Genomic DNA, 15,554 nt, shown 5'->3' with positions numbered 1-15,554 from the left:
TCCATCTCCAAATCCTATCGCATAGTGGATTACGGTTTCAACATATGAATTTGGGGGGGGCAGGGGGTGGGGAGTACACACAAACACACCATCCACAATAGCAGGTGTTATGATCCCTATAATGCAAAACCCTTCAGCACAATGTGGTATCCTTTCATCTGTTAGTTTAAGTGACACTCTAGGAGTAGTTTGTTGCCCTAATGAGGAAGTCACACTGCAGGCCTGGTCAGCTAGCATTTAATCAGAAATACCTATACTCCAGTGGTTGCTACTATGGGGCTTTCTGCTATCATTATCTCCGGTCAATAACAAAGGCTTGGTCAATTAACATAACGAACACGAGGAAAAATTTTGGTGAAAATTTGTGGGCTGCTAATCAGATAACAGATGTTCAAAATAGAGTTCTCAGTGATGAAATCAAAATATATGAATTGGCTAAAATAATTTACATCTATTTCAACCCTCAAATAATGTGAGAATCTAGTGAGGCCTTCACTTTTTAGAAAGGCTCCCAAAGATCGCTTCTATAACAGAACTGTTCCAGCCACTTAGTTAAAAGAGTCTGGTTGCCTGATGCTGTTTATAAATCTAAGTGACTTCTGCCTTTAGAATATTGTCACATTTGCCTTGAGTAAATATTTCACGCTAGGTCTTGTCAGAACACACAAAAGAACAGAGAGCTAGGAATTCATTAAGCATTCAGAAAGGATTATATGAATTTTTTCGTGTCTGCTTGTTAATAAATGTTTGATTAGTGGATGTCTGTATGCAGCATTTGGTCTGAGGTTTGCTTTCTTTATAACTTGATAAAGAGGTTGGGAGGTGAAAGGTATAGCTAACCCTGACCACCTCTAAATATTGGTAGCTACTATTATTTATCAAAAAAGGATCTCATAGTTGTACTTGACCAAATCACTTAGGTCAAGACATAGCAATAGACATGCACTGGGATAGGACCTGTGACGAGATTTTCTGGGATACAAAGCGATCCTAGTCCAAACTGCCACCTTCCTTCTTTTCTCAGAAGGTGTGATTATCTGTCCTTAGACTGTAACCAAAATTCCCCTAGCCTCCGCTGAATTTTCCCAATAGCTTAATAAAACAGGGAGGAAAAACCCCATGAAGCTCTAGAGTCAGTGTGCCTTCAATTTGCCCTAAGGCAGAGTGAGACAACTTAGTGAGGGCATGTAAAAGGTTTGTATGAAAAGAACCATCACTCTCCCTTTCTATAATCTTTTGTCCAATGTTCTATAGGGTTCTGTCGTCTTCTTTCTTGTTTACTTAGAGTTTGTAAATTCTTTGTATTAACATTCTTCCGTATTTTATATTTATTTTAAAAAAGAAGGAGAAGGAAAAGAAGGGGAAAAAAAACAAAAGCTCTCAGTTATCCAAACTGAGCAATAAAGCCTCACTTAAATGTAAAGAGCAAAGTGATTCGAGAAATCCTGCATTTTCCAGTATTCTTCCCCAAAACATCATTTCACCGTTTAGAGTACTCCCTCTTCTGCAGATCCCCCTTACGGGGTCAGGGAAAGAGGTGAATTATACCCCTACTTCCTTCAACTTTGTTCTTAAATGGATAAAATCTGGTAAAGTAAACAAATCAAGCAGGCTTGGAAAGGAATGGAGATCTCCACAGCTAGACTGTAGTCCCACCCAGAGAGAAAGGAAGGAAGGAAGGAGCGCTCTTTGCCTTGCTAACAGAGAGCAGGAGGCAGTGGTGAGCTCCTCTAGTCTCATCCTTCTTTCTGTTTTTCTCAGTGGGAGTTGGGGTAGGTGGAGAGAAGAGGAGCGTACAATGACTTTATTCATTCCCGTCCCCCACTTTCCCCTACCCAGAGATGACCACTTATCTGTTGATGATTGTCACATTTAATTCTTCTGCTCCAAACTGGCTGAAGTACAATTCAGCAGTCAGTTAACCCCTAGACATGTCATTCCTAACTTAGAGTCCTTCAATAATTTCTCAAGGATCTGCATAGTCTTAAGAATAAAATTTTAATTCCTTAATTCAGCACACAAGACCCTTCACAATCTGGACCGAGACTACCACTCTAGTCCTCGCCTCTCCACCACTCCACCTTGTCTTGCCTCCTCCCCCACCATAACATAGTACTCTTTGGTCCAGCCACGCTGAACGACCTACAGGTACCTAAATAGATGCACATCTCTTTGCCATCATGGGTAGGTTTATCTCCTCTGCTTGGAATGCCTTTTTTTTTTTTTAATAGCCCTTTGTTCTATATTTATAATATCTATGTGACTGGGCGTTACGGTTTCAACATATGAATTTGGGGACACACATTCAGTCCATAGCACTGCCCAACAGACTTACTTGTGAAATAGCTGAGGGGCCTGGGGTTGGTTTTAACCTCTCTGAGACTAAGTGTCCTCACTAGGAAACAGAGCAGTAGTAGCATCCGCCTCATAGGATTCAAATGAGCTAGTTTACAAAAAGTTTCTGACATGATGCCTCACACATAGTTTTCACTAAAAAAATTGTTAGCCTGCAATTTTTTAACGGAATTAATGGCATCACAATAATCTTTCAGGTTGGTTTTTATGTTGTAATTTTAATCTTTACAGATTTTAACTCCCAACTATCAGTATCTGCACAGGAGATTCACATCCCATGCCTAATACTATAGCTAAAAAATAGAAAGCTTTGACAATGATACTAAATATGGAATATGATAGAATTTTGAAATTAGGATTTTTGGTTGAAAATGAGAGATACTCAATTTGAACTAGAAGATAGGAAGATGAGGAAATTCTTGGCTCATGTGACTGGTAACTTCTCCATTTTCTATCTTGCTTTCCTTTTTGTTGTCTTCATCCTCAAGAAGAATGGAAAGATGGCTACCAACAATTCCAGGTTTAGATCATCCTTACATCTAACCATCCCAGTAAAAAGAGGATTCAATGTAATGATGGTTCAAAAAGGTGTCTAGTTAGCTTCACTTAATTCATGTGTCAGTCTCCTGGAAAGGTGTATATGAATGCTTGTTGGGCAAAAAGACAGCTTAACCTAAACCATGTGAATGGCCTAAGAATGGAGGACAGGTGGTTCCCCAAAGAGATAGTGGGCAGACAGAAACCTACCCACTTCATAGGGTCTACCTAATGCTAATATACTTTATTTTTGTGCTTGTGTGAGGAAGATCAGCCCTGAGCTAACATTCATGCTAATCCTCCTCTTTTTGCTGAGGAAGACCAGCTCTGAGATAACATCTATTGCCAATCCTCCTCCTTTTTTTTTTTCCGCCAAAGCCCCAGTAGATAGTTGTATGACATAGTTGCATATCCTTCTAGTTGCTGTATGTGGGACGCTGCCTCAGCATGGCCGGACAAGCAGTGCATCAGTGCGCGTCCAGGATCCGAACCCGGGCCACCAGTAGCGGAGCACACGCACTTAACCGCTAAGCCATGGGGCTGGCCCTATACTTTAAAACATGGAAAAATGACGGAGGTATTATGAGACAACTTGATGTATGTATGTATTATTTTTATTCTTTTTTAATTTTTTTATTGGTGTCTTAATACTTTATAACATTGTGTAATTTTGGTTGTACATTTTTTAATGAAATAAAAATGCAAGAGATCCATAAAATAGGTAAAAGTTTTATGGCACTTGTCATGTGTCAGACACTGCTCTAAGAGTTTACTTATGGTAACCCATTTAAGCCTTTCAACAACAGGAGGTAAGTTTCCATTTTTCAGATGGGAAAATTGAGGCACAAATAGATTAAGTAAAGTGACAAAGCTGAGATTTGAACCTAGACAGTCTGGTTCCAGATGCATGTCCTTAACCATTAGGCTATTTATTACTCCTTTGCTGAGGTTGATGGGAAACTCTTAGATTAAATGATTAAAGACGAAATCGAGCTGTAGCTGAATTAATAGTTCTCTTCCATTTGCCGCTCCAGGTAGTGGTCCCCATAAACTAACCCTCTCTGGGTTCCTCCCACGGATCCCTCCCTTGCTCCTTCAGGCCTAGAAGTAACAACATCTTGCTGGTGCTAGCCTCAAGGTATTTCACTATCCCTTGTTGATGTCCCTAATTCTGTCTCACAACTTTGTAGAGTCTCTTTATTAAATTCCTCAATATCGAGTTTGACGGTGCCAGCTCTTTCTTTCTATTTCCTGGTTGATACAACAGACAAAATTCTATTATTACTTATCTGAATTGGAAAGAGGATATCCATGACAGAGCTCAATGCTTTTCTCTTTGAATGGGAAGAGAAATCATTTTTATACAAAATGCGAGAAACCTAATTTTAAGAATCTAAAGCACAAGCTTGTTACAAGAATTATTTTACTATTTTGGATGGGCTCCTTGGTTAATAAACATCTTTTTCAAAATACAGCCCTCACTTTGGTGGGGTTGCCACATGCACAGATTAATTTAAATCATATTAATCATATCATACCGAGATTTCTGACACTAATATTTTATGGTCATATAAAGGAATGAAAGGGGCTCTTGCTTCTAAATTTTGTGTTTTAGTGACCCATAAGAATGAACAGTTCTAAGGACAATACCAGGAATTGACTTAAAGCAGTTGGTCATGCACAATTCTCAGGTTCTGTGGTAGAGAGAGCTACCTGTCCACCAAAGATCTGTGCTCCCTTCCACAGGGTTATCGGTTATGGCACGAGGTTATGGAAGGCATCTTCCTGGCCAGAATCTACATTATTTTAGCCCTCTTACATCTGGGTGGGGCCATTTAGCTTAATTTTGGCCAACGGAATACAGACAGAGGTAATATTTGGCATTAAAAACCTCCCACATGATTCCTCTTTCTACTCACTGAATGTTGAGATGCAGGGCAACCCTGAAAGCAATGTGCTCTCCCACCCTGGATGCCTGAATGACTGTGTGGAGCAGGAGCCTCTCCCATCCCCAACTACTATCTGTACTTTACACGAGTGAGAAATAAAGTTCTACTGTGTTAAGTTGCTCACATTTCTAAGTTAATATGTCAAGTCAGTTAGTTACTCTTTTTTTTTTTTCTGTGAGGAAGACCAGCCCTGAGCTAACATCCAATGCCAATCCTCCTCTTTTTCGCTAAGGAAGATTGGCCCTGGGCTAACATCCATGCCCATCTTCCTCCACTTTATATGGGACCCCTCCACAGCATGGCCTGACAAGCAGTGTGTCAGGGCGTGCCCAGGATACGAACGAGCAAACCCCAGGCCGCCACAGCAGACCGCACGCACCTAACCTCTTGCGCCACCAGGCCGGCCACTCAGTTAGTTACTCTTAATTCATACAAGTTCTTTTTAGAAACTAACAATAGTTGCCTGAAAATAAGCTACTGCTTTACAACCTTGCTACCAGGTTACAAGGAAAGCAAATCTTAGACCAAATTCTGCCACATTTATTAAACCAACGTTCCTTAGCAAGCAGGAACAAAAATAATTCATATATCTGTTTTATAAGCTCAATAGAGTCCCAGGTCTTTTTCCCCTTATATATTCCAACCACCACTTTTCGTGAAAGTTTTACTGAAGGCAGTCACAACATTCCAGAGCAGGATTCCTTTTTCTTATGGGCAGCATCAAATAACCAGAAATCCTTTCCATCAGTGACTGGACACAGGATCATGTAGAGCTCAAACTTCCTCACAGTCTAGGTTATGAGGTTTGCTGGATTATTGCCCTCTGTTCATGCATGAGTATATCTAAAATATTTTAGCCAATCCTCATATCTTGAACACACTTAATTGCACCAATTAGAGCCCAATTATAACACTTACCTTGCTAATTATCAAGTCATAATTTCACCAATAAAAACCCATTTCTGACATTAGAATACTAATTAGCAAAGCTTCAAACGTCAATCAACCTGCTTGATTAGCACCTCTAAAATGTGGCCTTTCTGATATCATGCCAGCCTATCAGTACTGGACGAGCCTTCACATTTTGAATGGGTTGTAGCTTATCCTAAATATTCTACACATAATATCCATTGCATATATTAAAGAATTTCTAAGTAAACAGCCGATATCCTAACAGTAATATAACCAAGCCTAAAGATGGAGTATAAGTCTGGAGTCGGTATCTGCCACAGATCTTCCTCTAGCATACTGCACTTACCCTAGCACAATGCTTACAAGGCTATATACCACAATTGGAAATAATTACTGCTTCCCAACTAGACTTGCAGGCAAGCAAATGCTGTGTCTATGGTGTTAATGATTGTTCTTCCCCAGGACCTAATATAACACCTGGCACATAGGAGTCACTCAATAAATATTGGCTGAATTTTTGATGGAAGTTTCTGTGAACTGAAATAATACAGGAATGTCTTCCTGCTAAGAAAGGCAGAAGTTAGGGGAGTGTGCATGTATCTTTCCCGAAAATGTGTCCTCCTGCAGTTTTTCTTCTTTATTTATTATTTTTTTGTGTGTGTGAGGAAGATTAGCCCTGAGCTAACATCCGATGCCAATCCTCGTCATTTTGCTGAGGAAGATTGGCCCTGGGCTAACATCCATGCCCATCTTCCTCTTCTTTATATGGGACGCTGCCACAGCATGGCTTGATAAGAGGTGCATCAGCCCACGACCGGGATCCGAACCTGCAAACCCCGAGCCTCCGAAGCGGAATGCGTGGAACTTAACCACTATGCCACTCGGCCGGCTCCCAGTTTTTCTTCTTAAAGGGGATGTGGTAAAAAGGATACCAGCTCATTGTCTAACCGCGGTAAGTGTTCAATAAATACTTAATGGAAGAATAAAATGTGCAAATGTACCTGCCTCTATTTTCTGACAGCACTATCCTTTAACCTTTATGGAAATGAAGCTGCAAATTTTACTCACAGCACACTCAAGTGTGCACAGAAAATGGGCAGGTGGCGTGGCATGGGCCTTTGGCCTTGAAGTTCCCACTTCCTGTGCTCTGGGGTCCCCACTGCTCCCCTCATCTTCTCAGCACGTCTGCAGTCTTTCCACTGGAGTAAAGGCACTTCTCCCCTGCGTTCCCTTTTCAGGCCGTGGGGAGCGGGAGTGTAGCCTCAGGGTCACGTGTTTAGTCTCTCTCCTCCTCAGATCTGCACTCCCACTCCATTAACGTTGGATGTAGCGCTGAGCCAAATGCACAAATTCTCCTGCAGGCCTGCAGTCTCCCTCCGGCTATGCCTGGGAAAATGCACCATCATTTCTAGTGTTCCTTACTTCCCAGTGCCCATTTGAAGTTTCTACCACATCAAACTCATTCGAAGTTGGACCTGTGAGAGGGAAAAAGGCTGACATGGGATCTGCCCTCTTGCCCTCTCGGTCCTCTGCTGGGAAGGGAAAGCTTTTCTCTCTCACAATGATATACTGTTCTCTCTGTCCTGTGTTCCTTTCTGAACTCACTTTTCTCCTAGATTCATTTTTAGCACCATCGTCTGGGAAAATTTTGAAAAACCGAAGTGGGTAAAAGATTACTGGCTGTCCTTTTGATGGAAGGCTGAGAATGTACATTTGATTGTAACCATGTCTTTCACTACTTTGCAACTTTATAAATGGAAGAAAACTGAGATTAATGATTCTTGTCCATAGAATTACAAGTTAATTTTGATCACTTTGATTTCCACCCCATAGAAACAATTACCCCAAACATTATATTTTATAGTCCTGTAGGATAAGTTTTGCATCTATTAGCAAATTCATTTCAGCATTCTGATTATCTATGTCTTCAGCTTATCCTTTGAACCAATTATAACATCTTACTATTTATCTAATAAGTAACTTAAATGGGCTAATAAGTTAAAGGAAACTTTTGACACGTGTTTATTTTATATCTGTAGGAGAATCATTTTACCCGTTGAAAATTACATTTTAGCATCATCTCTTACCTTTTGTCCTGTAAGGCAGCAACCTCAGTGTCAGTTTCTCTTTTCCTCAACTCCTCAAATTCAGTGAGTCACCAAAGCCAAACAAATCTCTATCTACAATACCTTCAGATACATTTGTGGCCTCTCCATTATCCATTTTCACTGCCGTATTGTTAATTTTAGCATCTTCTCTGTTTAATTATGTTTATCTCCCAGCTCCAATCTTTCTCTTAAAACTCCAAATTTCTCACAACCGTTGGAGTTAATATGCAAATTAGATTCTACTAATTTGAAGCTTTAAACACTTCGTAATCTCCCCATTGCTCTGAAGTAGGTAAAGCTTCTCAGTAAGAATCACAAAGCTTTCCCTGACTGCTCTTTTATCTTCCTCTAGAGCCTTTTCTCTCCTGAGATCAGCAACACCAAATTACTTTCATTTCTCTGGGAACAAACCCCTAAACTTCCCCCAGTGTGATTTTTACCATCCTCTAGTTCAAGTGACTGTTTTCTTTGTCTAAGTCGCCCACGAGACTGTAAATTTCAGAAATCAATAATTGCATGTATATTTGTATTTGTTTTCTCTTGTTGAGAAACCAAATTACCACAAACTTAGCAGCTTAAAACAGCACACACTTTTTTTTTTTTTTTGCAGGGAAAGACTCGCCTTGAGCCAACATCTGTTACCAGTCTTCCTCTTTTTTCTTTTTTCCTCCCCAAAGCCCCAATACATGGTTGTATATCCTAGTTGTAAGTCATTCTAGTCCTTCTATGTGATCCACCGCCACAGCATGGCAACTGACAGACAGGTGGTGTGGTTCCTTTACTGGGAAGCCAACCCAGGCTGCTGAAGTGGTGAGCACTAACCTTTAACCACTAGGCCACTAAGACTGCCTGAAAACAGCACATGCTTTTTGTCTCACAGTTTCTGTGGGTCAGGAGTCTGGGCTTGACTTAACTAGATCCTCTGCTGAGGGGCTCACAGGGCTGCAATCAAGGCATGAGCCAGCCTGGCTGGGAAAGGACCTGCTCCCAAGCTCCCTCAGGTTGTTGACAGAATTCATTTGCTTGTGGAGGTAGGATTCATGGCAGCTTGCTTCTTCAAAGCTAGCAAAGGCGAGTCTCTAGCAAGATAGAGTATCGTATCATGTAAGTAATGCAACCACCGTATTTTATTGGTTTGAAGCAAGTCTTTTAATGGGGACTGATTTTTTTCTAGGCCAGCTTTTGGTTGAAGGTTATGCAAGGGAAGGGCAATGGGAGGAGTTGGGTGCATATGTGTAGACGAGATGTGGGTGTACATGTGTGTGTGTGTGTGCGGTATGGGCGGTGTGTTTTGATTTAGCAGCTGGCCAACATCACTAGCTGCACCACTCACCTTTTTTGCTCCAATCTGACACACCAGTAGTTAAATTTGGGGGGGGCGGGGGGGAAGGGAGTCTGCCTACATACTTCCTCATTCATCTGCCTCGTCAGCCAGTCTGTGGGGGTGTCAAGTGGAGTTCAAAGATATCCTCACAGCCCTCCCACATTCCAGAACTTGGCTGTCTCAAAGGAAGTATTGTTGCTATATTCTCTGAGGTTATGCAAACTACTTTTGGACATCTGCCAAGAAACAACTTCCACTCTCAGCTATCTGCTTCAATGTTGCTGTGTAGGGAATCCTTTCTTCACAGATTACAACTGAGTTCAATTATTAAAGCAACATACAGATGCTTTTACTCCACTTTCTTTAACTGGAAGTCACCCCAAGGATTTTTTGGAACGTGTGTTGCTACCCTGATTGACACGTAATAGGCTTCCTTTCAGTCTCACACAGCCTTTTCAAGATCTGATCACCACCCATTAGCCACATCTCCTTTTACTCCCCCAAACAGATCCCTGCTCCAAACACACAGAATTAAATATATTTATTCATATTCCACTTCCATTTTCAGTAGATATTTGAACATACAGAACTACTTGCCGATGCCTGCATGTGTGATGCTATTTCCGCCTCATTGCCTACGTAATGCTTCTGCTTAGAACGTCTTTCTCCTGCCCTTCCAAAATGACTACTTCAAGACTCAGCTCGAGTGTCACCATCTCTGGGAATTCTTTTACTACATTTCCTCAACTCAGGCTAATATGTCTTAAAAATAATATACTCTTAAGGTAATTATTAGTTTAGGTATTTATCTTCCCTAATAGACAGTGAGCTCCTTGAGGGAAGGAATTTGTCTAGTATGTTTTGTATCTGCAGGGCCTACCATAGTGCATGGCCATAAGATGCTCTTAGTAAAAGTTTGTTGAATTACTCTCTTCATTAAAAACACTTGCAAAAGCAATGTTTCCCAGTGCAAAGACTGATCTTTAGGGAACACTACTAGAGCGCTCACTCCAGATTGACATCAGATTAATCAAATTAATAATTCATCAAAAAGTATTATCATTCAGTCCATAATACATAGTTTATTGACAAGAATATTGTGGGACTTTGCTAAATAATTTGATGAAACAAAAATTTATCTGAGCCATTCCCTACTTTATTACCTGGTTAACCCTATCAGTTAGGAAATTAAATTAATTTGGAATTATTTTTCACATTGCACCCTTATTGAGTCCAACATAAAAGTTGCCATGTGATGGCTTTCTCTGCCTAGAACCACTTTCTACCTTCTTCTGATAATAGCTACCCTTTTCTTTGGCAATAACTTCTCCTCCTTACCCCAAGCTTCTTGTTCTGGTGGAGACAGCCAACCTGCCCCTGTCACCTCCTCCTCATAGGGAGAGTCTATGTCACTGCACAGAGCAATTCTAATACCCAATCATATGACTCAGCTGGATCAGTCACCAGCCTTCCCCAGGAGTCTTTGGCAAGAACTGGCTGGGATGAGGCTGTCCTTCTGGATCATGATCCTGGCCATGTGGAGAAGCCCAAGGAGATGAAGCCCACGGACAGAAAGAAAATGAGAGCAATAATGAGTGTAACATTTCAGTTCTCACTTTGCATTGCTGAGATCCAGGTCAGTGCCTGGTTCCTGCAAGATTTCCTTCCTTTCTGTGAGCCAGCCTCTCGTGCTTCTTAAAAAAAAAAAATTCCATTTTGCTTAGCCTAGTATATCTTGAGTTTCTGTCACCAGCAATTAAATATTTCCCTGAAGGGCTTTGCTAAGGAAGCAGCAGTGGAGTTATGTTTTCAGATTTATCTTTCACAGTCTGCCAATACACCACTCCTCTCCATTCTTACTCTATGGAAATACTCCTGACATATGCAAGTCCTTCTCTCATTCACAACATTTTGTAGTTTGAAGAATATAGACCAAGAGCAAAATATGTACAGTGACTTCAAAAGGGAATAGATATACTCCCACTAAATGAAAAATCTTAATATATAAGCAAAAAAAATATTGGGAATGAAGATTTATACAACAATAGTGTCTTAATATTACAAAATCATTATTATTATAATCAATAACAAATGATTACCTTGAATTGTGAGTTTCTATTGGGATATTTAAAATGTAATTTGGCTAATGCAAACTTTTCAGAAATATTTGAATATATTAAATAAGCCAGGAAGAACACCCACGAATTGCTAGATAAGAACACTGGGCTTTCCTTATATCATTCACAGGTAAAACAATGTTTTACAGATTCTAAACTCTGTTGCCATGATCATATAGCCAGAAGTAAAACAAAAGCAGAGATACCACTTTGACATAAGTATTTAAGCCATAAAACAATTTCACAGGCAAAGAAATATTTCAGACCAAAAAAATACATTTCCCAATGTTTACAGTCTACAAAAAATTTAATCTTGTAGAATTTATAAAATAATATTTTAAATATACGGGAAAATTGAACATTCTATTTGAAAATGTACTGTTATTTATAATCTACCTATTTATATAGTTTTTTCCATTATTAGTGACAAAGTTCTGGCCAACATATACAAATATGCTGCTTTTAAATTATGTTCAGCAGCCTATGAACAAGTTAAATAGAAAGGGAAGTACATCCCTCCATTAAATAAAAATGAAATTTAAAGATAAAACAGAAACAACTCCATTGGAAAGAAAGATTAAAATATATTTCTGTGAGGATATTAAAAATATTTCTTAGCACTAAATGGATGCAGAGCACTAAAAATTAGTTAAATAATTAATAACATTTTAGCGCAGAATATAGGCAGCTGCATAAGTTTGAAAATACAAGTTAAAAGGTAACATTAACACAGACTGTTGTTCTTTATTAGCAGATTAAAGCCAATTTCATTTTAAGAACATTATCGCAAAAAAACTGTCATCTCATTTTTTGCATTATAATACGAAAAGGAGCTTATAGAATCAGGAACCTATTTAAGGTTGATTTAAATGCTAGAGAAGTGGGTTACAATTTGACCAATAGTCTCAACCTATTACAATACGCAAATCATCTGAACATACTTTGTGAAAGTTACCAGTGCTTTATATTGCATTCCATTTGTCTTTTTTCACAAAAAGCAAACATCTTGTAATTCAAAAATTATAAGATGCTTTTTGATAGACACAGACATAAGTCTAAAAAACAACAAAAGTGAGATGCAAGTAGTATACAAAGAGTTAGATGTAGATTTAAAACCAGACGCTCAAATTAAGAACAATGTCGTGTCCAAATGTACCAGATTATAATTTACATTTAGGTACATTTTTTTGTTTGTTTATTCATTCATGACAGCCTAATAAGTAGAGCAAAGTACAAACAGTCTAGACTAGATGTGGTACAGCAGGGGAAACAATGCCCATGCAATCTAGAAGATTCAGAGACTTGCAGGCGTAGCCCTCCAGGGGCCATTTCTCAGTAACGCAAGACATATCTTGATTTCAGCGGGGCTTAGGTGCAAGTTTACAATGGGATCTTTTATACCCTGCTGGTCACATGGCCAAGCCAGGCTGTGCAATGATTATACTAAGTGTGAACCATGAAATCATACATCCCCCAACAGTATAGATAAGCCAGCCCTGGTGCCCCCAGGGCTGTTTTGAACATTAAACAGCACATTATAAATCACTAACTAGTATATCTCATTCTTATCTTGCCCACATATCAGGACCAGACTTCCACACATTCCCAGAGATAAGCACAGAGTTTTCTCAGTACAGCTATAAACTCTGCCAATCTTAGTCAGCACACATAGAATATTATCACGGTAGTAAAGACTACTTTAAGTTTAATTAATACCATTTGTACCTCTTACGACAGAGGCTTGAACATCTCACAACTGTGAGCCTTCCAAATTTTTACAGTTGGTCCTAAATATCCTAAAGATATTAAAGATTCAATATAGGCATATACTAATAAAGTCAAAGGGCACATCAATCAATCAATCAATCAATAATAAATAAATCCTATTTGACTGGGAAAAATCCAAGTCTCCGCAACTGGCACATTTTACAGAAAGTGCAAGAGTTACACAAACATCCCAATCCACAAAAAGAAAGCTTTATAAATTTAAAATAAAAGCGCAACTTTTGGAATAAGTGTCAATATCACTAAGTCATGACTTATAAGATTTCTTCCTAGACTGATAATTGTTTTCAATATTTGATTTTCACGTCTTTTCATCGTTTATTTCTAATACATAATATACAAGACACATTTCAAAAGATAAAATGGAAAAAAACCCATAAATCTCTTTAAAATCTTTGGTTATGAATAACCTGAACTTTTTTCATATTTTCTTCCTTTTCTAAATTAATGTCCATGTCCTATCCTCACAAAAACAAAATGAAAATAAAGCAAATTAGAGAGATAATTGGGTAATAAGCATTATGCTGGACTCATAGAGGTTAACTACTTACTGATGACTTCTTCTACCATACACTATTACTGCAGATAAATCAAAATTAGCCATTTACCATGCACAGATTTGAGTATTTCAATGTTACCAGACATGCCCAAATATAATTCTTCCTACACGTGCGCTGGAGTAAGATGCAGTGCTCAGAGTCATGCATGGTAGGTACAGGCTGAAGCAGATAGTTCTGTGTGTTCAGTATTCCCTGTTGCACCCATCACATTTGTAGACAGGGGAGATCACGTTTAACACAGAGAAGTCAGAAGAGTAATCACAAAAAGACACACTAAAGCTGGCTGTGTGAATAAGAGACAAGGGACGGTCTGACTCAGTGGTTGCAAGTCTGGCTAAGCATACACACACACAAACCCTGGAGAGCTTTTAAAAAATGCTGATGGTCAAGCCAGTGCTTCTAGCTGCACAGGCTGTGCACTGCACAGCTCCAGGGGGCACCGTGCATATGGTGATAATGATGTGAATGGAGTCCCATGGAGTTGTGTGACACAGCAGTCCTACTGGGTCCCACTAGTAAATTTCAAGGAACGGTGATGGCACTTTTGTACTTTTAAAATGATGACTCTCATACACAGCCAGAGTTGAGAACTGCTGGTCTAAACCATTTTTTTCCATAAGCTAATTATACGCCTTTGAGACTCATGTTGAGATTGTTATTGTTTTCAATATCTGCCTGCTGAGTAGCTTCTTTCTCCTTCATTAATAATCTCAGGAATTTCTTTTTTTTTTTTTTAATGTCTAACAATACTCTTTCCCTGTAACGCAAGAACATTTGCTTTAGTTCCTACTTTCGCTTACCTTGTTCCATTATCCCCAAAGTTTAAAGAAACTAGTTGAATAACACATTCCTTGTGTAACTATATAATTTTAATTAACAACAAATTAATAATAATTATGATGTGATTTTTACATAGACGTGGATGCTATTTTCTTGATAATTCTGCACATTCTAAAAATTCTATTGAGGAAATAAACACAACTTGCAACAAGGAAATAACTTCTAAGCATTATATGATTCATGTATTTTAAAAACCATTTCAGTCTGCTTAAAAAAGAAAAGAAAAGCTATACAAGTGGTCAAATCACTAGCTGGTGGGTAATCTGGGTGTGTGTTTGGTCTGCCTCACAACCCTTTTTGGAGACATGATCCATCCCCACATCACGTGTGCCGGCAGGAGCTGCTCATCACAGGACCGTTCTCCTACCCTCCACCTTGCCATCGCCACAGCGTGAGTGAGGATGTGACTCAGTCAAGGCCAATTTGAACCTTGAGCAAAGATACATCAGGACAAAAGGCAGTTGGAGTTGACTTAATGATGGAAATGCCCTAGAGATACTTCAAAAATCCTGACTATTTTACCCCCTGATCTACCCTCGTCGCTCAGATCTCTTTTCTGTTCTACAAGTAAACACGCGTGCTTTGAATAAATCATTTTTTGCCTAAGTTAGCCAGAATCAGTTTCTGTTCTTTGCAACTAAATGATGTCACAATTAGAGAAATTGGTACCAGTGTAGAATTCAGGCAAAAGAACCTCAGGGATGTGTGTGGTGTTTGCATGTACTTATTGGAGTTAGGTGTGTCTGATGGAAGTAAAATTCCACTTCACACTCCAGGAAGGGGAACGAGTAACCATTGCCACAGCACTAATCAAGAAGAAGGAAGATACTAACAATTTTAACACGATATCTAAAGAGAATTGGAAGAAATGGAGAACTTCAAAATCACAAATCCTTCAGAAACACCACAGGGCTTTCTTTACCTAAAGTTATCCTGACTCTTCCAGGCGAAACACACAAATCCCATTCACGCCCCTCCTCTCACTACTGCTCCAGTCTCCAGCACAGTAACTCAACATGGCATGACGGACAAACGTAAAGACAGAGAAAGGAAGAGAAGCCTCATGC

This window comes from Ceratotherium simum, chromosome 17 (genome assembly GCF_057802395.1).
Source record: "Ceratotherium simum simum isolate JZ-2026a chromosome 17, ASM5780239v1, whole genome shotgun sequence".
Taxonomy (NCBI): domain Eukaryota; kingdom Metazoa; phylum Chordata; class Mammalia; order Perissodactyla; family Rhinocerotidae; genus Ceratotherium; species Ceratotherium simum.
The sequence above is the reverse complement of the archived record's forward strand: the minus strand, read 5'-3'. Positions refer to the sequence as shown.